The 22,894-nt window shown below is 29.1% G+C and overlaps 1 long non-coding RNA gene across 1 annotated transcript in view; it reads left to right on the top strand.

Moving 5' to 3' along the window:
• The window catches only part of LOC107446626 (uncharacterized), a 65,567-nt gene that overhangs the window by 35,184 nt on the left and 7,489 nt on the right, over window positions 1-22,894 (top strand). Inside the window, exon 2 of the long non-coding RNA XR_001584409.4 lies at window positions 21,967-22,126. This is a non-coding gene — a long non-coding RNA (uncharacterized LOC107446626). The remainder of the gene's footprint in view (window positions 1-21,966; window positions 22,127-22,894) is intronic.

The following is a 22,894-nucleotide window of genomic DNA, read 5'->3' as shown; positions in this document are numbered from 1 at the left end:
ATCGAAAAATTGGAAATATGTTTTCAATTTGAGATTAAGTAAAAATAGAAACTGGAGGTATATTCTTAAAAATATTTCTGTTTATCGGCAAATAAATAGTATAAAAATGCTGAAACTATTGAATTTCCAAACAATTCATTTAATTAAAAAATGTTGATAAAGTTCTTATAAGTACGAATGCTTATACTAGTTCTAGTTCGAAATAGTTTTTATATAAATTTTTCATTTTTCAACAATTTCTCTCGAAAACATATTAATTTAAAAATGACTTTTGATAAAAAGTTGCTCAAACACTAGAGGAGAAAAAGAAGCTAAGTAATTGATGATACTGTTGAGTGCTTGTTTCTGACTGAACTTTTTACGCTAAAAAAGTTGAAGGGCTTCAATATTCGGTGAAATTAGAAAAAAAACATTATTCATGAAACATAATTTCAATTTTCTTAAAATGAGTTTGTATTACTTAACCGCTTTTCTTAAGATTGCTTCCTTTAAACAGTTATTTTATTAGCGTATAGAAAAATAAGTATTGTGGTGATTCTTACGAATAATTAACAAGAATTTTTTATAATAATTGATAATCTTATGCTTTATATAATTTGAATCTTAAATAATTATTAAATATTTTATATGGAATAAATATATAGATAAAATAAATATATAGATAAAATATTGTTTGCATGCCTATGTTCTTAAAATGAAACATTGACTTTAAATTTCAATTTAATAAGTTATTAAAGTCCAAATAATATTATTTTTCCCACACTTAAATTTTCCAACTTGTAATATAATTCACCATAAATCAAATTTTTTGTAATTCGACTACGATACTTGCAACCTTTTGAATGGATAATATAACAATCTTTTGGGCATTGGATTTAAACTTTTATTTACATTTTTAAGTCAAAACATGAATTTGAACCATAATAGGACCATAGGCGTTCAAGGGTTCTGTTTTTGGGTTTCAAATGATGAATATGCTTTTGCAGCGTGCATTTCATTCAGTGGATGTTATGATACTTATTTAAGTTAAAAAAGAAAAGGGTTGGGTAATGTGTTAAAGTTCAACCTCTTTTGATATGAATTTTCTGGTAGTTGATGACAGAGTGATAGTGACAGATTACTTAGAATTATCAAGAGATTCACTCTTCCAAACTCAGTGTTTTTCTCCTTTGATTTATTTCTAACTAATGAAATGACATTGATATTGAAGAGGTGATAGTTTTCAGAGGACTGCTGTAAGTTTATGCTTTATTTGACAATGACAGATTTAAAATTTAATATCAAAAGGGTTTTTCAATATGTTTTCAGCGACAGTATTGTGTTGATTCTTGCTATTAATAGTTTTTCCTTTCCGATTTCTGAGATTTATTTCACTTCTGTAATAAATTTTTGCTATAAAATAAGTAAAATATGTGTCCTTTTTTTGATCAAAATTCGCTCGCTCTTAGCACAAGGTTTTAAAACCGTTGTTGAACAGCCAACCCAATTTCGGGTTTACGACTACTAATGTTCAACTCCATAGCTTTGTAATTTTGAGCACAATCCCGAAGACAAGAGAACTCTTGGATTAATTATTAGCAGAAATTTGCTTTCGTGGATGACTTTCTGATAAAACTTACCAGCATTTGCGTTACATGGAGAGGAAAACCAAGGAGACCTCCTACTGTTAACCTCACGACAAGGGTGCTCTAACCCATGATCCGTCTACCACTGAGCATGATACTTATCGATATGACATACAATTGACTTGTTAGAAAGATTTTCTGTCTCAGATTTAGAGGATTCAGACATTTGTCGGCTAGAGCCAAGAGATCTAGTTTGTACGGAAAGAAAAACTTAGAAATGAAAAAAAGAACTTAGAACAGGTTATGCTATTATATGCCTAAATACTATTGTTTTTAAAAGTAGTATTGGTGAAAATGAAGTACAAACTATATCATAGATCAAGCACAAACAAAAAACGAAAAATGCGAAATCCTACCTAAAATGGAACATCTTTAAAAATACATTAAATTTTTTTTTCTTCCATTTTTTTTTGTTCAGATGCTCTTTAGTAGTGGTTTGTTCAAATTTCAAGTTATTTAAGTAACCCTTTCTGAATTCGTCACTTCAGTTATTAATTTTAATGTGATTTTAAGTTGTATTAATTAAAATAGATTGTAGAGGTTTTAGTTATGAAATCATAAAGACGATCGATTGTCTCTTACCTTGAAAAAATGGATTTTCTTAATCAGTTTTCAGTCCCATTATTTTTTTAATTATTCTGCTCAGTTGATATTTTTTAATTATAAAAAAATCGTTCATATATTTTAAGTAATAATAATAAATTTCAAAGTAAATTATTCCTTGTTACTGAAACTTAATTATTATGAAATTGATGAAACAGAAAAAAAGCGAATGCTTTGTCAGTGACGCACCAGTTAATTACTAAAAATTATTTCCTAAAATAATCGTTCCATCAAAACACACGCTGTTAGAATGATCTTTGTATCGATTTCAATTTCTGAAAATTTACTTTCTTACAATCGGATTTATTTGCAACGTAAGTAATTTCTTTTGTTTGCGAAGCAAAAAGGAATAAAAGGGACATTAAAAGAAAAAAAATGTGTATAGAATTATTTAAATAATATGTTAGTGTAATATTTTCCCCATATGATGAACTTGCAAAGGTGTTTGAATAAGATTTTAATACTATTTCACTAATTCAGTGAAATCCTAATAAATACCCTAATAGAAAATTTTATGGAATTTTTTTCCCACTAAACTTAAACTTATTCAGTTTATAGTTTACATCTTTTATTCAGTTCAATGGTGATAATGCAAGATGAGGTCAAGTCATAAAATTTTACTCAATTTTATCTCTTAGGATAAACTTGGTTCTTTACAACAGAGGCCAACTGAGACTGATTATTAAATTATAGGTTATAATTTTATCTGAAAAAACAGGCTCTGGTGTTTTAATTAATTAATTACACTCTATACACTAAATTACACTCTATAACAAAAAAATCGACACACCAAGAAGGAGTTGTCCGATTGAAACGAAAATTGGTGGATAGAAAGACAATGCACAGAATAATAAATGATTGAAATTTCTGAACAATTGAATAATTTATTGCAGAGTTACAGTAACAAGTTCAATAAGGTGTTGACCCGCCTCCAGCCTGGATACAAGCAGCCACACGGAGTGGCATAGACCGATAAAGTTCCCGGATGGTCTCTTGCGGTATTTCCTGCCAAATTCGATCCAATTGTCGAACGAGGTTATTAACATTCTGTGCCAGATGCAATCGCCTTCCCATCATATCTCAGACATGATCGATGGGAGAGAGATCTGGTGATCTGGCAGGCCAAGGAAGAGTTTGACAAGCTTGCAGACAGTTCATAGCAACACGTACCGTTTGTGGTCTGGCATTGTCTTGCTGAGAAACCAGCCCTGGGAGCTTTAAAAGGAACGGTAGCAAAACAGGTCTTAGGGTGTCGTCGACGTACCGTTGTGCAGTAAGTGTACCTCTACTGACGACCAGAGGGGTCCGGCTGTCTAAGGAAATGGCACCCCAGGCCATTATGCCTTGTTGAGGGCCGCTGTAGCGTGCAATAGTGAAGGCAGGATCCTCCCTCTGCCCTGTGCGTCTCCAAACACGTCCTCGACGATCGTCAGGACACAGTTGGAAGCGGGATTCGTCGCTAAAGACTATACGTCCCCAGTCGGCATCATTCCAGCCATATCTGTTCAAAGCATTCATGCATACGAAATTTCAGAGCAATCGGATGATTGCTTCTTGGTGCGTCGATTTTTTTGTTATAGAGTATATATATATTTATTAAAAGCACAGTACACACATTATAACACATATTTCACTTATATAGATTTGAATTAGTGGAGTTGTACTTGGAGGTTATATCTTCTTAACAAAAAAAGGTATATGAAGGAAATATAAAAAACTAAAAATCCATAAGCTTTTAACCTATCATGTATCAGTTCTTCTCAAAAATAATAACCAATAGTTTGAAATAAGTTTATAGATCCGGCCCAACTGAGAAAACAAGAATATATTATGAGAATAAATTCACTACCATATATCTCCAATTTAAATACTTTTTCTAAATAAAATGAAAAGACAAAAGACCGTCAAAATGATATTTCGAATTATTTATTAAATTGCAGATTTTTTTTGATATTAATTTATAAAAATATAATGCTTATTTTTTTAAGAAAAATAGTTTAAAAAGAAATAATCTCACTTAAAAGGATTAAGATAATGACGGGAAAATATTTCTTAAGATTCTGAGACTACCATCTTTGACTTCACATTTTTTCATTGGAAAATATCAGAAACGCTCATTAATGTTTTTGTGTGCCTCATAAATTTTGTGTTTCGTTTTATTTCTGTATGAGAGTACATATTCATGTTGATTAAAGTCATTTAAAGAAAGAACTTAATGCCTTAAATTGTCGTAATTTAATTATTTTATTTGCTTAAGGTGAGTATGCTGTACATAAGAAAACTCCCTTGACAATAAGAAATGAAAAATATGCAATTTAATTTTTAAAACTAAGAGAGGAATCGTGTTTAGATTTTGATGTAATTTATTAAAGTAGGACATTTTTCAAGTTTTTTTTTCTGTTTTGTTTTTCCTTTTTTAATTAAAACATCTAAGGACATTTATGCATTGCTTATAAGCAGTGTGATAATGGCTTGTTTTTTTTAAAACAAATAATCCTCTTTCTATTTAAAGTGCAGTTTTTCATGGAATTATATTTTCATATTTAAAATAATAGTATTCATAGGTAATTCATGAAAGATAAAATATTATAAGCAATATTACTTGTGCGAAAAACGCCGCAAGTAAACTCACTGTTAAAATTTTAATCAGTAGGGAGCGATATTTAAATATGTAGTAATTCTTTGATTGTATGGATATATCAAATAGGTTCAATCTCTAAACTATTCGATTTCAATAAGATATAAAGGGAAGAGTTTTCGGCATTTCGCAATAAATCTTCTGCCGTTTGTCTATGTGACATTCTAGACAAGTCAAAAAATATGTAGATTAAGATATGGAACTTTTCTATAAAAAAATTAAGGTACGAAAATTTTCGTTTAAATAAAACATTTTTAACCATAAAACAATGCTCCAAAGCAAGAACAATTTGTGAACTCAAACGAAATGTAAATTTCAGGTGACAAATCTTTCCCTTTTCATTTACTTTTTTGTAAGGCATTGTCTAATTGTACATATTTTGTCTAATTGTACACCTTTTTCTTCATTAACATACTGAATATAGATAAAAATGTGTATAAAAAGTATGTTGTGTTATTAAAGCAACGCAGGCTAAATCGAAGGGGGGAAAAAGAAAAAGATACTGTTTTATGCTACCATTAAAATGGCTTATGTTGCCGACATTTCAAATGTGCTAAAATTATGACAGTGAAAAAGGATGCAGTAAAAAAATATTGGTACTTTGCAGTGCAAAATTGACAAATAGTTGCATTTAATATGAATTAAAACAAAATAAAATTCAGACTAGCTGAATTTTTTATCAGGATCCTATTATTCCTTCAAAATCTTAAGCGATTCAAATATTTAAGTACTTCAATGTTATTTATATCTCTTCTCTTTATTCTTTAACTTAAAAAAGTTGAGTTCAAAGTAAATTATGTCAGCAAATGTAAATGTATACAAACGTAATAAATGTGTATGCATGTAAATGTAATAAATGTAAATGTCATAAATGGAATACCATTAAATGCTGCATTTAAATATTATTCATATTACACTTTATTGATAATAGAAGAGCAAAGAAAAATAACATAATTTGATTACATCATCAGGGTTGATAATATCTAATAACACGGTAATATTTGCCCGGTTTCTGTTTCAGAAGTGTTGAAATAATATTAAAAATAAGCTGTCATTAACTGTTTATACTATTCAAGAAATAAAAACTATTTTAAGCCAAACTTATTAAAACCGAAATGTAATATTTAAAAAATACTATTCTATTAGAATAAATCTTCCGAATTTTCAAAAGGAAGGGACAATTGCGTTTGTTCTCCTCGCAGTTCATCTACTGATTTCCCGTAGGATCACGAACACGTTACGTGTATGTGAAACTTGTTTCTAGATTTCGGGGGCTTTTAGGTCTGACTTTAATTATGCAGAAAACAGATCTTTCTATCTCTGCTTTAATTTTACATTTCAGCAAAGACTTTAGTACTTCTCTGTGACTTTTGTACTTTTTTTTGTATTGCTCTTTATTTACTAGAAGTGATTTTTAAAATCCAGTTTTCAGGAAACCAAAGTATGGAGGTAAAGATAATATGTTACAAGCATTTGGAGAGATACTGTAATTTTATTTGCCTGTACATGATGACTTAAAACACGATAAGAATTCTAAGGAACCTGCAATGCTAGGATTTCTGCAGTTTTGGGGAAATTTTAGAGGCAATTTGGTATTATGCTCCGATATCAGCTATAAGTAGTGCAAGAATTTTCCAAATTATTAGATCATTTCGCAATAAACTCTCAGATCCTTAGATATTGATCAGTAATGATAAGAAGCAAAGTGAGAAGTAAAAAGATAATCATTAGTAATTGTTTGGTCAAATGTAAGAAATTGTTTTGCATTGCTGAAAAAGTGAGCTGAACGTTCCAGTAGAATGTCTTTACAAGAATAATCTGGTCAGCGTGGTAAACGCAATTAGGTTATTGAAGGTATAAATGAGTTTGAAACTATTAGACTAAAATAGTGAAATAAAAGGAGCTATGTAGAAAAAAGTTGTCTTGAAAAATATATGAAAATTAATAATCATCTGACTTACGATCTTGAAGAAGAAAATGAGATCATAATTTCCAGAATCCCTTAGATTCCGACTATGTTTGTCAGGAAAACTCCAGTACATATTAAACCCTAGTGACATTGTTCACTTTTTATCGAGATTCGTGATCAGAACGAAAAGTCTGACAAATTAACAGAAATAGTTGCTTCAGCTGTATCATAACTTTTAAAGATGAATTGTCAAATATAATCGTGTCAAGCAAAATTTGTCCACAATTACAATTACAAGAACGAAGGTTTAAGTCTCTATCTTGATACAGGCTGATGGACAGTTCTCTATTCATATTTCACCTGCAAGTCGTAGAACAGAGCAGAAGCCATCATGAATGACCTGGCAGAGAAATAAACAAATGCTACTTTCAATTGATTGTTATGACACGGTCGCAAACATCGAACTTAAAGATGCCATTACCAAACTAATAATAAGAGAACTTAATTGCATTGGTAAAATTGCCTATTCCATGGGAATAAACTTACTCATAGAGTCACTTCATAGAGCATTTAGTTAGGACCACTCTTTGCCCCAAAATTGTTTTAGGTACGATTGAAAAATAAATTATAAATTACAAACAACTTCCTTGTTGTTGAGTTTTTTTTATTATCCAAAGAGAGATTCTTGAGGTTTTTCGAAAGATTTAAGCACCAATCAGAAGTCTCTCTTCAGGATAAGCCTTACTCTTATGATTGGTCGATGTTCTGAAATGTATCTGTCAAAAATCCGGGATGGTTACCCCACTCTATCAGTTATCATAAGCTAAACTTCTTTTCTGCTTAAACGTTGCTGAACCAAATATTTAATTGAATCGTCTCGTCTAATAAACAAATTTTTATCAAGATCTACAACCCAGATCGGTTTAAAATAAAACTATCCCCACCTTATAATGATACAAGCATCCATTTAAGTCTTTTATTTAAACATTCCAGATAACCCACGGACAACTTACATCTGTATTAAATCCTGTTATTCAGAGAAATAGGTTTTTCTATAATCCTGATCATATTCTTTTGGCGATGTTATTGGATGAGTAGAACCACATCAAAGAGTTTATAGACAATCGAATTTTTAAAGCTAGAAGACAAAGCAATAACTCGAGAACAAGATATTTCTATTTTCCGAAATTGAATTTTCAAGTTCTCTACTATATAGACTTGATTAGATGGTGCATCTCCGATAACAAAGGTATTGCCCTATAACTTATTTTAAAAAGTATAAATGATTAATTGAAAGAAATGTTTCCATGGTTAGTCATAGACATAGAGCAGAGTGTAGAGAACTGTCAAGAAACTACTTTATTTGAACTCGCATTGGTGCCGAGCTTCAACACAAAGATAGAACTTAAATTTTTAGTAGACTAATTTCAAACACTGAGTTTAGAATCGCAGCAAAACAAAATGTGGAATAATGTATATAAATTGTTAAATTTTTACATATTTTGATATTTTCCCTTATCAAATGTATGAAAACTGGTTCAAAGAAGTATGTTACAGTTTGTTTTATCGGATAATTAGAACTTTTTTTCTTCCTCAGTGTACTTTTTGAAAATATGTAAATTTAATAATCAGATTTATGAACCTAAATATAAAGTTTAAATTTAAGAGCTTAAATAAACATTTAATTAAAGTTTTATCACTCTTGGGTAACGATATTGTGAATAAACTTAAACGATATTGTGATATGCATTTTTATAACATAAAACCTGCTCGAAAGATCCCTGTGAAAGCCTGCGTGGTCATACAGGTTAAGGCCATTATTTAATATACATCGAGGTTAAGGTTTTCCCTTTAAAAATACAAACTTATTGTGGTTGTTTGAAAACAGATTCTTCATGATATTCTGGTATTTTTTTTCCTTCAGATGTCTTAAATTTTAAAGAAAATTATGACTTCTCATTAAATTGAGTTTAATTGGCAGATTTCGGTGAACAAAAATAGCGTAAAATTACTTTTCATAATTTAATGAAACTCTACTTCATAATCTACAGGACTGTGCTATTACCATAGAAATTTGTAAAATTTTTTCTTCCTTTTCAATTTTCTTATAAAGCTTTTTCTTATATCACAACATATATAACAATTCGATTAGACCTACTACGTTTTTAGCAGAGTTATAAAGTAAAATTATTGATCAGTTTGTTTCAATGAGTTCTGAAATTTCACAGCAAAAAATATTAATTCCATATTTTAAACAAAGGAATATTTTTCTTACAAAATTTCATAATAATTCTGTAATAAAATTACACATTTCAATTTATGATTTTAGTGGATTTAATGAATTTCCTCTCAGTTTATATATTTGCCTTCAATACTTTGCATATTTTATGTAAAAAAGAATTGAGTAAGGGGAAATTTCACTCTTGTTTCCTTTATTTCTATACTTTCCAATTAAAAAATAAAATTATAAAAGAATTATAAGAGCTAACAAACTAAATATGCTTTTCTAAAATATGAAAATAACTACAATAAAAATAATACCTAATCTCTTTGTTAAGACTTTGAACTTTTATGAATTTTTATAATATTTTCTATTATTCTTTAATATTTTTCTTATCCTACTACAATAATATTTAACATTTCATTTTTGGAGCGCTAATTCTCAAAGGAGATGGAAATTCACTTAAACAAACGCTATAAAAATTACTTATTAAGTCAACCTTTGTCGACTCCCTTGGGAATATATTGGAATATTTTTTTGGAATGTTTAATGATTCTTCTTAAAACCAACGAGGTATTAAAAAAACTTATCGACACGGAAATAACTTTCGTAAGAGGATTAAGATTGTTTAACACATGGGATCAAAAGTTTTAACAGAATAAAGGCAGATTTTTTTTCTTTGCGGCATTTTGTAAGAAATCTGATTAAGGAAAATAATTAAGTTTTTGCGTTTGTTGTAATATCCTTTTTTCTTTAATAGTACTTTTTTGTAGTTTCTATACGAGGTCTAGTTCTAAGGAATACAATGATTATATGCAGCTAAAAGTATCTGCATCTGTAGAATCAAAAATGCAAACTAATATTCTTTTTATTTTCAAACATTTAAAAATTTCTGACATATTAAAAAGGCTTATCAATCTAAGACGCAAAATAACTAAGAACAGTAATAAAATAAGTAAGTAGTGTGAAGTAAGGAGTAAGAGTAGTAAAATAAAGTAGTAGAGCAAAATACGTAATAAATGTGTTAAATTAAAAAAGCACAACAATATAAGTAATGAAAGTAATAAAATACAAATGCGTTTTATTTTAATATGTGCATGTCTAATTTACATTTAATTATTGCTTGTGATAAACTGGAAATTCAAATTGGAATACGTTATTAGGTTTCCTTTAATTTTCAGCAACCTTTTTGCCATTATATCTTCAGCCTAATTATTTAAACATCATATGATATATCGTGGGGTAGGCGGAATTAGTTTGACTTTTGGTAGGACCTTTTTTCGATAACAAGTGTATTATAGATCTCTCTTGTGCTTCAAAAGCCCCGATATGACTTATTACTTACTTTTGAATTGGCTTATTATCAGAGAGGTTTTGTGATATTTATCACCCATGTCCTGTGCCAATTTATATAATGCAAAATTTACTATTTTACTTAAAGTGTCACATTTTTAGCTACATCTTTTTTTTGCACCTTGAGCTTAGCAACAGTTCGTTTTATTGTGATTATGATTCAGTTTTCATCATCTATTTCAATTAGTCACCTATATCAACTGCCATATTATCCATAATTTAGCTTTTCTAATAGTTTTAAAATAAATGAAACCTTTAAGTATCAAATAATTTTAATTATTTCTAATTATCGATTTCTTTCAACACAGAATGATTTAAGGCTAAGCATTTGCAATGTGGAATAAATTTTTATTTTTTATTACTAATAAATTATTTATAATTATTAATAATATTAATTAAATATTATTTTAATATATTATTAGTATTAATATTAATATAAATACTAATAAATTATTTATATAAAATTTATAATATTATATTAGATATGCATAGTTAATACTTTTAAAAATTGAACTAACTATAAATGAACTAACAATGAATAATGTTCTGGCTTGCTCTTTTCAATAAAGTACATTGATAAATTGTCAAAATAATTTTGAAACTGCTTCAATGAATGTACTTTACTGAAAAGAACAAGGCCAAACAATACTCATTGTCATTTATTGTTAGCTCAGTTTATATAAGTTAAACCCTAAATTTCTTTTCGTATGAAATTAATCTCTACGTATACATTAAAATTCATAATAGAGAATTATTAAATATCTTACTAAGCTTAAAATAAAGAATGATTGAAATTTTAAACATGTTTTATAAATCTATAATTCAGTATTTGATTTAATACTGGCAAAACTTTGGTTTTATAAGACCTTATTGCAAGTTGAAAAAAGCCTTCATATAAATATTTCTGCTCAGTTTATTTGAAAGGAGAATCGTTTCCTAATTTAATATTTAAATGGTATGATAATGTAGACTATTAAACTTTTGACGCATTTTTCTTTTTATTCCAAGTAGAATTTCTTAGATGTTCGATCAAAAGACTTTCATTAATTTAAGCTCTCGTGTCTTAAATATTTAAGCGTCTTCTAATCCACTTATTATTTGGTAAGGATCAAGTACTTAGGTTTAGACTTAGGAATGTAAACAGTTTAAAGTGGATTATTCTTTTAAGCACTAATATCTGCTTTTAGTACTAAAGTAAATGTGTATAATTTAAAAATACATGGAAGATAAAAATAAAGTTAAACCTTTTCTCAAGTGCCTTCATAATAAAAAGATAATCTGTTTCATGTTTCTAGAATAGTATATAGAGTTAGTTTTTGTTCTTAAGTCTAGAAAGAGGGTTATGGGGAGAAAAATTTTAAACTTTTGCTATTCCACAAATCTTAATTTTACTTTCATTGCTTATTGATAGCAAAGTTTGTGTACGCAAATGCTAATAGTTAATGAGATGCGGCTTAATTTAGTAAGAACTTTTTTTTATTAAGTCAAAATTTGAAAGAAATGAAATTTTGAGTGGTAAATTTTATTGCTTACAAAAAAAAAGAAAAAAAAACTTAAAATATTTATTTTTGCTTACCCGTACTGGATTATTGCTCCATAATCAAATATTGAAACAAAAAAGTATAATTTAAAATATTAAAAAATGCAGAAATTTATAAAAAGGAGAAAAAAAAGGAAAATATAAGCTTCTTTTTATATAATTCCTCCAGCTCTAGGGAATACTCAAAACTTAACAAAAATAAATAGTAAAGCAGATTAAAAATTAAACAAAAATCATTACAAGTATTCCCTATAGAAAAAGGGAAAAATTCCTTTTGAAAAGGAACTGGAAATGCCCTACACTGTAAAAAAATTCCGGCACACAGCTTCAACTATCAAAATGGTTTCATCATCTGTTAAATACATTTTTATCGACATATACTATACCGTTTTTTTATCAGTAATATTTATTTAATTAGAGTGATTCTGTGATTTTACGCTAATTATTATTGTAAACAGGTTTCAGTAAATTTTATTTTACGGTAATGAATGCCGGCAACCGGTACTTTTCACCGTGATTGGACTAGTAATTTTTATAGTGTACGTCAAGGATATCGCAAGGTGCGTCATTAACGATGATAAATGAAGCACGGGTAGTAAAATAATTTTGATGATAACGATTTCATAAACCTTTTGCTTACGGCTGGTACAACACGTGGACCATATTTGATGGTACAACATGGTACACCGTAAGAAAAGGGTTAAGTAAATTTTAGGTTAAAGTCTATTAGATAACGAAAGAATGCGGAACAAACTCACTGTGGACCAGGGATCTTGGACTTTAAGTCTCCAAATTAAGTAACGATGGCATTATTGTAGTATTGCAGTTAGCTCTGTACGGGGCCAGCTTTACTTCCCAAACTATCTGGAACCAATCGATCTGAAACAGGGTGGGCCTCAAGCTATCAAATTGAATCGAGCCCCAGTTCTTTATAATGACAATTCAGTAAAACGGTGTTGGGATTTTTTGAATTGCAAATTACATTGAATAAAATTAATAGCTTATAGAAAAATGTTTTTTTTTTTAAAAAGTCCTTCGGAACAGGAACGATTTTCAAAAGTGAAAATCATTTTTACTAATTAAAAGGTTTCAAATTCAATTTAAAATGAAAAATGATGTTCTTTTTTTCATATGGAAGCGGAATAATTGGACTTCTTAATGATCAAGTTCGCCATAACCTTTGTTCCTCCCTTCCACTTATCCTTAGAAGCATAAATCAAACATATTTATAATTATAAACATATTTTTAATCATAATTTTTGTTCTCCGAGGTGTAACGCACATCCTTCTTGACTTTTTTTTTATTTCATTTTTTGAATTTTGTATTAAAATGCCCTCCTTTAGTAATTGTAACAAAATGTGTGAAGTGTGTGATTGCTAAAATGTGAAAAAAGTTTTTTTAGGAGAGATTTTGTAGCAGGGATTGAAAACGTTGAAAAGAGAATTCGGATAAATACGTTTATCAATGATTGCTACAAGGAATCAAGTATTAGCACGGAGATAAGAAGAAATATGCAATCAGGCTTTGTGAATTCATCGGTAGAAAATATTATTTAGTTGCGCAAAAGAGTTTTATCTGCAAATAGTGATTGTAAGACAACAAAGTTCAAGTTAATAATTTAAATAATTTTTTTTTATTATACTGTAAAATTTACGCCCACAAGTAGATCAATTCAAAGACTTGGTACCAGAATATAAAATTGTTTGTTTTATGATCAATATTTTACAAAAATTTGATGAATTAGAAGAACCTCAGCAGTAGAAAGAAATTGGTCACAGGGAAAATACAAGAAACCCCATGTTCTAATTTTATCACTATTGGTCACAAAAATATATCCATTTTTTAACAATTTATCAGAAATCGAGCCAAATCTAAAGGAGTTAAAGTGAATTAAGTTATGGGCGAAAAATTAAACTGATTGGGTAATTTAGAATGACGACAAATTATAGTTAAATTGGATTGCAACAGTCATAGAACAATGAGTAATTTATCACTTTATTTAAATCACATTAGATAATGTATTTGAATTTAATCACATTAGTATTACTTAAATCACATCTTTAATCATATTTAAATCACATTATTTAACAATTATTATATGTTTGGAATTCGATTTCCGTTTCAGGTTCTCTCTCATAAATGAATATTAAATGTTCTACCTAGCAATTGAGGAAATAATTAGAGGATTAAATATAAATATAAGAGTTAAATAATATTATATATATATATATATATATATATATATATATATATATATATATATATATATATATATATATATATATATATATATATATATATATATATATATATATATATATATATATATATATATATATATATATATATATATATATATATATATATATATATATATATATATATATATATATATATATATATATATATATATATATATATATATATATATATATATATATATATATATATATATATATATATATTAGAGAACTGAATACACGCAAGAGGGTTAGGTAGCGTTGAAAAAGACCTCCAAGTGATTGTTTCTGGAAGATGTAGGGCAAGGGTGACTAACAGGGCAAGATGGCGAAGGCTTATTTGAGACGGCCCTGGTCTGTCACGGGCTGTAGTGTTGAAGAAGAGGAATTATATAACTCTTATCTAATTCGTGTAGAGAGAATGTGGATAAGTTGAAAAGGAAGACTCCTTAAGATAAACTGTCAATTATCTACTGATTTCAAGGCCAATCAAGGACGGTAGCAGTGATGATGTTCATCAAAATTATTTTAAAATCTACATTGTTAATTGGTATGCATCTGACGCTTGTGGGATATTTCCTTTCGTAGAACATTACTGCTAAGTGATTTTAGGTAATTCTCTTTAAAATAAAGGGTTATTCATAATTACCTCCGCCTGTAAACGCCATTTTTCTTTACTACGACTGGCTTCAGTGGTACATGTTACTGCCATCTACCGGCAACTGCTTAAATTAAAACTTGAATATTATCGGAATAATTTCATATGTTCTTTTTGCCATATTCGTCTTCGTTTTTTTACTATAACGCTTCAAAACCCCGGAGGTAATTAAGAATTACCCTGTATAACCGACACTTCTAATCATTCATACGTTATACAAACAAGACTCGTTAATATCAACTCGAAGGGGGCCATGAAATTTGTCCACGTTAAAAGTAGTTCATGTTATCAATTCAGATTTTTTTTGTTGCTTTTTATGAAAACCGTACAATACGCAGACATTATATCCATTTGAGTTCTCTAAGCGTAAATTTCTAATATGAATTTTAAAATAAATAAATATTATACATCTTCCAGCAATAAATACAACTAATTGCATTAAAAAATAAAATAAAGTTATAGGGGTTATTAAGCTGAAATGAGTGGAAAAAACATTACAGGACCGAATTAAAAAAAACTGATATATTGCACCAATTATAGAGGATTACTAACAAAATAAACGGATCAATATGGGTAGTTATCTCTCCTAAAAACATGGTTACTTACAGAAACTCCCTCTTGAAGTAAAATATAACTCCATTTATATTAGAGTACAAAAAGTCTTATCTTATTTCCTGTAATTACCGCCTCTCCTCGACATATCTCCTCAACAAGTCATATAACTCTTTCGCTTTACTGCTGTAATTTTGAAAGTATTATTACTATAACAGATCTTTGAAATACCTACTCTTGTAGATATTGAAATGTCAAAGATCAGTTTTCTTTCCGTTTACAGAAGAAGTGAATTTTCTGTACATATTAAAAGAAAATTTTTTTCCAAGGGTAATGAAATTCGAGTACACGCTGAAAGATATTTCGGGATGAAAGTACTTTGATGCATTATATCTTAATACAATTGAACAGGGAATCGAAAATAAGTACACGTTGAAAGAAATTCACTTTAAGCGAGTTCACTATAACGGAATTCAACTGTATATATGTCACGGCGAAAGACCGAAATCTGTGGTTGTTTACTTTCACCGGTGAATGTCGACAAACACCAAATACGTCAGTGAAAGATCGAATATTTCATTACATTCTTGTACATTCGGACCCTCACAGGTGTATGTCGACAATCACAGATATACTTTGGTGAATGTCTGAAATATTTATTACATTCGATTTGATGTGAATTTATTCGTGAATATAATTACATTTATTCGATATTTTAACCCTACACTGATGTTTTTTTAAGATTAAGTGCCCCTGCCCGGTATACATTTGCCCGGTATACCCTACACTGATGTTTTTTTAAGGTTCAGTGCCTCTGCCCGGTATACATTTGCCTGGTATATCCTACACTGATGTTTTTTTAAGGTCAAGTGCCATTGCCCGGTATATATTTTCCCGATACTCCAAACACTGATGTTTCCTCTAATTTATCGTCAGTAAGTATTAAAATATAGAATAAATATAAATATATCAAATAAATATAATAATAATAAGGAATAAATTAATATAAATTTGGATAAAACAAATATTTCGAACATTCACCAAAGCAACTATGTGATTGTTGACATTCACCGGTGAAAGTCAGAAATAAGGGTATTTAGCAAATATTTCGGACATACACCAATAGACTACGTGCTCGTTAACATTCACCCTGAATGTCGACATTCTCCAGATTTCGGTGTTTCACCGTAACATATGCATAATTAAGTAGGAGGGAAATGTTTTTCTATGATTTAGCATGCATTTATAAAAGAATTTAAGCTAAATTTCAAATTCTGTTTCATACTACCAAAGCTTATGTATTTTTTAAAATAAAGAATGGCCAACATGAGAGTTGCACTACGATATCACTTCATAGAATCTTTGATAACGTCGATCAAATTGATCCCTTCCTGTTATTTTTGTAAGTATTTTTTGATAACCGGTATCTTCCGCTCCAAGGTTTCTTTCTTGGCGAAAAGCATCGCATAAGTAAACTTTATTCCCCGTAAAAACTGTCATATTGGTAGGGAAATAATGCGTATCTCAGCTACTACTCGTAACCATCCATCATTGTCAGAAGACAGTTGTGAGACTCCCAAAGAAAGTAAATGTGATACTTGAGGCATATTTCATACGTTTGATATCATAGAGAAACTGACGACTAGAAGGTTAAGGGTGGCATCAAATCATCTGGACAGAGAAAGCAATGTGACATCCACTTAAGTATTGGCTTTATATTACATGTATGATTTGTAACTGTAATCAATAAGGCTTAGTAGTAACATATTCTCTCATCTTATGCTAGGAAATATTATTGTAATAGGATCTGGAAAAATATATTAATTGTTGTGACATCTATCGAGCTGGCTTTGTAAATGATCTAAAGCTAAAATCAATAATTTTTTTTTATGTCGCTGACGGATAGGTATTTAGTAGAATTATTGATTTCTGCTGAAAAAACTGAGAATAGTTTTTTTTTGTTTAAAAATAAATTGGTTCAGAAAAAGGTAAATAAACTACTGTTTGTATGAGTAAATTATTGGCAAAAAATGATTGATCATAAATTTACGAACGAGACATTTTCCAAAGATCCAGATTTCTATCAGTACTCTGGAAAAAAATAATGTGTCGTTGCCACCAAAAATTGTGTTGAGATAAGCTAAGTCACATTTTTTACTTCCCTTTTCACTGTTAAGTTTTATTTACTTATTTACTCTTTTTTTTTTTTGGTTTGTTTATTTACTGACAACATATATTTTCATGATTCTTAGTATCGATTTAAGGTTTCAATGCTAAAACCTTTTGCTTAAAGAAAAACAAGCTCATTTTTAGTAATATATTCAAACTAATATACTTTATTCAGTTTTCCCTTTTTCGTTGCCTTAGAAAAAGTCACACGAGATGCTATAATTAACATCATTTCATGAACTGTTTCTGCATTAAGAGAAGTCTCCTTTTCTTTAGAGCGTGCTGCTAATTGTATGAGATTAATCATAAATAGCGAGAAGACCAAATATATTTCAGTATTAAGCTATGGAATGTCCCATGAATCCTGTCTGGAAATCGGTTGTCACACATCTCAGGTCGTTTTATTGTTACAGTTGACAATAATCCCAGCGATGGTGGTCGATACAACTCCACATCTGGCTTGTACCGACCACAGCGGTAGACGAATCATGTGTTATAGTCCCTTTGGCTGACGGCAAAGAGACTATAACACATGATAGCACATGAAAGGGACTGTGAGAGGTTCTCGTGGTCTTACTCTTCATGTAAAGTAAATGCTGGTAAGTTCCCCCAAAAAGTCCTCCACTAAGGCAAATTACTCCCAAGAATTGATCCAGGAGTTCCATTGTCTTCTGGATTGAATTTAAAATTACAAGGCAACAAAGTTGAACATTAGTAGTCGTAAACTTGAAAATTGGGTCAGCTGTTCAACGACGGTTATAAAGTAAAAAATAAAATATCATAGTCAAGAGGATTCAAAGTCTTTTAATATATGCAAATGAAGCTTTTTGTGGACTAAAATAATTTTTTAAATTCTTCTTTACTATCAAAAAATACCAAATATTTACTATATAAAACAATATTAAGCAAATAATTACCTGTAGCTCAGAAACTTGACCAAAATTGGAGAAAATAGAACAGCCATTTTTTTGAGAGAAAAGTTTTGCGACCCATTCTTGGTGGGATAGTAATTAACAATGTCTTAGAGAAGAAGATATAATTTTTATCTATATAAAATCTATTGAGAGTTAGATATTGTAAAGTTCATAAAAAAAAACTGGAGGAGCAAGTCAGTTCATAGATTTAGAATGCATAATGATTCCACATCAAAAAAAAAAAATATTTTTTCTATAAATCGTTATCAAGCACAAGGCAGGATCAAAATTAAACTTAGATAGAGATAGATGGGTTGGTGGAAACTGACTTCCTTACTATCCAAGGAAAAAAAATGGTACACAAATGTCAAAAATAGAATGCAGTGAAACTGAATTCAAAAAGAGGTACTGGCTCCCTCTGGGCTATCTAGCTAAAAATGATGATGATAATTCGAACTAATTATTTCAAACAATTATTTGTCATTTTCACTTAATTACTTGCCGAATAATCTTTAGCGTAATCTTGTATGTGTACTTGTAATCTTTAATCTTTAATTTTGTATGTGTACTATAATAAGTACAGTAAAATTAAGAATATGAGTAATTAAATAAAAATTTAGACTTGAACACGGAAGTTATGACAGTTATAATTTAGAATACGATAAATCATCAATTACTGCACATTGTTGGAATATTTTTCGCAAATTCAGTTTTAACACTGCCGAAATAATTTCCACTCCTGTCACATCAACTCATTTTGATTCCCTGGAATCTTCTTTTATTCATATGAATGCTGATTCCCTTGTTAACGGCATTAGTTCTTCACGACATCTTAGAGTGTGAAAATGCATTTCATCCTTATTTGCCCCTCTCGGCCACTGTGGATTTTTTTTATTTGATTTTTACATTTTCTTCCCTTTTGGCTACTAGGGATTTTCCAGTTTTTTTTCTTGCGTTTGTCTTCCCATTTTTCTTTGGCAACTTTACCTTTTATAATTAAAATCATTTTCGTTTCTTCTTATTCCCGTTGGCAAGTTTTGACTATGGCTCCTATTTTTTCAGAGCTTGAATCATGTGACTGTTATTTCTAATTTGTGAATTTTTGAAGGAAATGAAGTTTTTAATCGTGTAATGTAAGTAATATTTCAAATAACTCTGAAAGCAACCATAATATTAATTAAAAAATTTACCTTAATAAAAGCAATTGTAAGCACTTATACAATCTTAAATATATAATATATATCATAATGAATACAATAACAAGTTAAAAATTGAATTAATACTTCAAATAATTTTGAAAGTTGCCATAATATTAATAATTAATTTTACTGTAATAATAGTATTAGGGGGACCCGAAAGTAATGTCGTCTTGGTGCATTTGATATTTCCTATCATGGTTTTATTTTTAATCAATAATGTATTCTCCCTCGTTAGTAACAACCTTTCAATACCGGATCGAAAATGAATCGAAAAAAATTATTGGTTTTTAAGACTAACGAATATTTAATGCGCCGAAACGACATTACTTTCCTGTCCCTCTAATAATAGTAAGCATTTATACAACGTTATGTACAATATACTATGTAATAATAAGTCCAATAATAAATTAGAAAAATGTAAGTAATTTTTATAATAACCTTCCCGCATTTTAAATTCCCAGAGAATTTAAAGCTCTATTATTTTTCCAAAATGACTCCAACTTAATATTTTAATAGTTTCAATTTGCTTAACGCTCTGTTCTCAAAATGCTTGCAAAAGAGATTTAAGATTTGAAAAGAGATTAATTTGCGAAAAAATATTTATAAATATTTAAGTACTTTCACAATGAAACTCTTAATCAACTCATAATTCTTTCCATCAATATTTATTTTAACTCCTACTCAGATGGTTAAATTTTCCTCTCATTTATATTTCTTACCCCGAGGGTATAATTAGCTTTCTGCATGATTGCGTAATATTGCAAGGCGGCAGTTCTCCGGTTACCCCCTATTTCATGTTTGCACAAGTGTGTTTAATTAAACCTCTTAATCACAAGAACACAGAATGAAAAAGAATCTAAGAAAGTACTCTTCTAGAAATTAATTGAATTACTGTAAAATTAATTGCTCATGCCGCATCGATATCATTATTGAAATGCGTGGGAAAAGCTACTTTCTGAAATAATCAAATAACCATAAATCAAAAGTTATCAGTTTGTCGAGAACTATACATTTGTATTAAAGAAATGCTTTGTTGAACTACGAGTTTTAACTTTTAATTTACTGCTTTCTTAAAATATTATAAATATTTATCTACATTTAAAAAAACTCAGCAATGTGACATAAAATGTTTAAGTTTAAAATTAAATTTTGTATCAAAAGAAAATTAATATAGTTTTCTTTCTAGGCCAGACACAATTTGCTTTACAATCGCCTTTTTTCTTATAAATAAATTTTTCACCTTATGCTTTTAATAAATCGAACACCAAAAATGTCTCTGACTTATGCAAATTAATAAAACTTGTAAAGTAAATTTAAATCCTGAATTAAATTCTGTTTGCATCAAATTTTTAATCCTAAATTAAATTGTGTTTGTAAAAGGTTGTTTGAAACTTTTAACTTAACAAATATATAATAATAAATATTTTTTGCTGATTTTTTGAACTTGGGTACCATTTGTGCTAACGTTTGAAAATTTGCGCCGTGGGTGAAAGGCAATTTTGGTTATCAACCCTAAAAATCATTCTTACATTTCAATTAGAACTTTTGATTAAGTCGCTTGAAGAATGGAATTTCATAGCGTTAATTTAACTATAGACAATTTTATTTTTTCAAATATTTAAAAGAAAGAATTATTGCTGTTTATAAGCTTATTATATTATTTCTATTTTATAAAAAAAGTTTATTGCACGTTCTTTAATATTTAACTATTTTTTATTAGATATAACATATCGTATAAAACTCAAACTCAATGATAAAATTGAAAGTGGTAGCGTAAATTAGCATCTCTATGTTATGAGATGGGCTTGAGCAACAGTATAATGCCACATGATGCTGAATACAGTTAGTCCTTGTTTTATGGAATGAATAACTAAGAACGTGCTTTGCTTAATCTCGTAACGTAAAACCACTTGAAAGGGTAGTAAATCATGACAAGCCACAATAAAAATGACGCCTACCGATATAATTATGTGTAAAAAGAAATTTTCCAATTTTGAATTATTGAAGTATTTTAAATAAACAATCATGTTTTCTGTTTAAGTTCGCATTTAATTTAAAATCATAAAAATTAGTTTAATTTTAAAAAAATGAAAGGTTTGTTTGATATGCTTTTTTTTTCTTTCTAATTTAGCTTATAACCTTAAAACTAAATCGTTGATAGCATCGTTTTTAGGGCACTCTAAGATCTGATGAGGTACCTCTAATTCTCTTTTTCATCTCTGATTCATCTCTTGCAGCCATTATCAGAAAGAGCTCTCTAAATGAGAGTCACTCATAAATAATTTGAATACATTTGAATTTACTTATTTGCTTTGTTAATATCTTTTATTTTGCTATTGTTTAGTTTGCTTCCTTATTCGACCTTTTCCGCCTTTGGTGTGGAGGGTTGTTTGTTGGCGAGAGAAGTTTGATGGTTCCTTAAAATTTTCTTCAACATTAAGTACGTGGAAAAAATTCCATGTCTCCCAAAAGAGATCGTAAATGGAGGAGATTGTTACACAAAGGTAGTATTTTCTGGAATTTTTACTGTATTTAAGTCTAGATTAATTTTTATATTATACTAATGAGTAACATTCCATTCCGTGCCAAGGGAAACGTTTAATCTATATGTTGTAACCATCATTAGTGCAATCACATTATTTGATAATCAATCTATTATAAAGGTTTAGGATAAAACGAATAAGTAAATAAAAAATATTTACTTGGTACTACTATACTTGGCTAACTGCCTGCTTTGATTTCAACAAGAGGGATGTGAGATGATAGTAAATATGATGGGCTGATAACTTTGCAGTATACCTTGGCTACATATCTTAGAAGAATTTTAAAGAGTGCTTAGACTTCCATGTTGTATATTCATCCCTGAGTGGAAAATTTTGCTTTTGAAAAAAAAAGAAGTTCAGGATAGCAAACAGAATATTTCGATGTCATTGAGAGGATTAAACGCTTAAAGTAGCAGTGATCTCGATACATAACTCGCGTATATTCATTGGAATTCAAACATCTTGAATTGGTGTCTTTGTGACATCCTATGGCTAAGAAAATGACCACAGAAAAGGTTATCTGAAATAAATTAGTAAATCAACAGGCAGATAGAAATTGGAAAACAAGAGCAAGATGATTTTTTTCTCTCGAAATGTTGAGAGAAAATTTCCATTCAACAGTGGTTTGATAATGCGTGAAGATTTGAAGTTTGAAGATTATGGTGATACTGATTTTGAAAATTATCACGATTGATGCAATAATATGTTTATCCTCCCGTTTTCCTTCAA

This window comes from Parasteatoda tepidariorum, chromosome 2, assembly GCF_982258835.1.
Source record: "Parasteatoda tepidariorum strain Cologne lab strain chromosome 2, Ptep-v5.0, whole genome shotgun sequence".
Taxonomy (NCBI): domain Eukaryota; kingdom Metazoa; phylum Arthropoda; class Arachnida; order Araneae; family Theridiidae; genus Parasteatoda; species Parasteatoda tepidariorum.
Note: the sequence above shows the minus strand (reverse complement) of the source record. Positions and strands in the feature narration are given on the sequence as shown.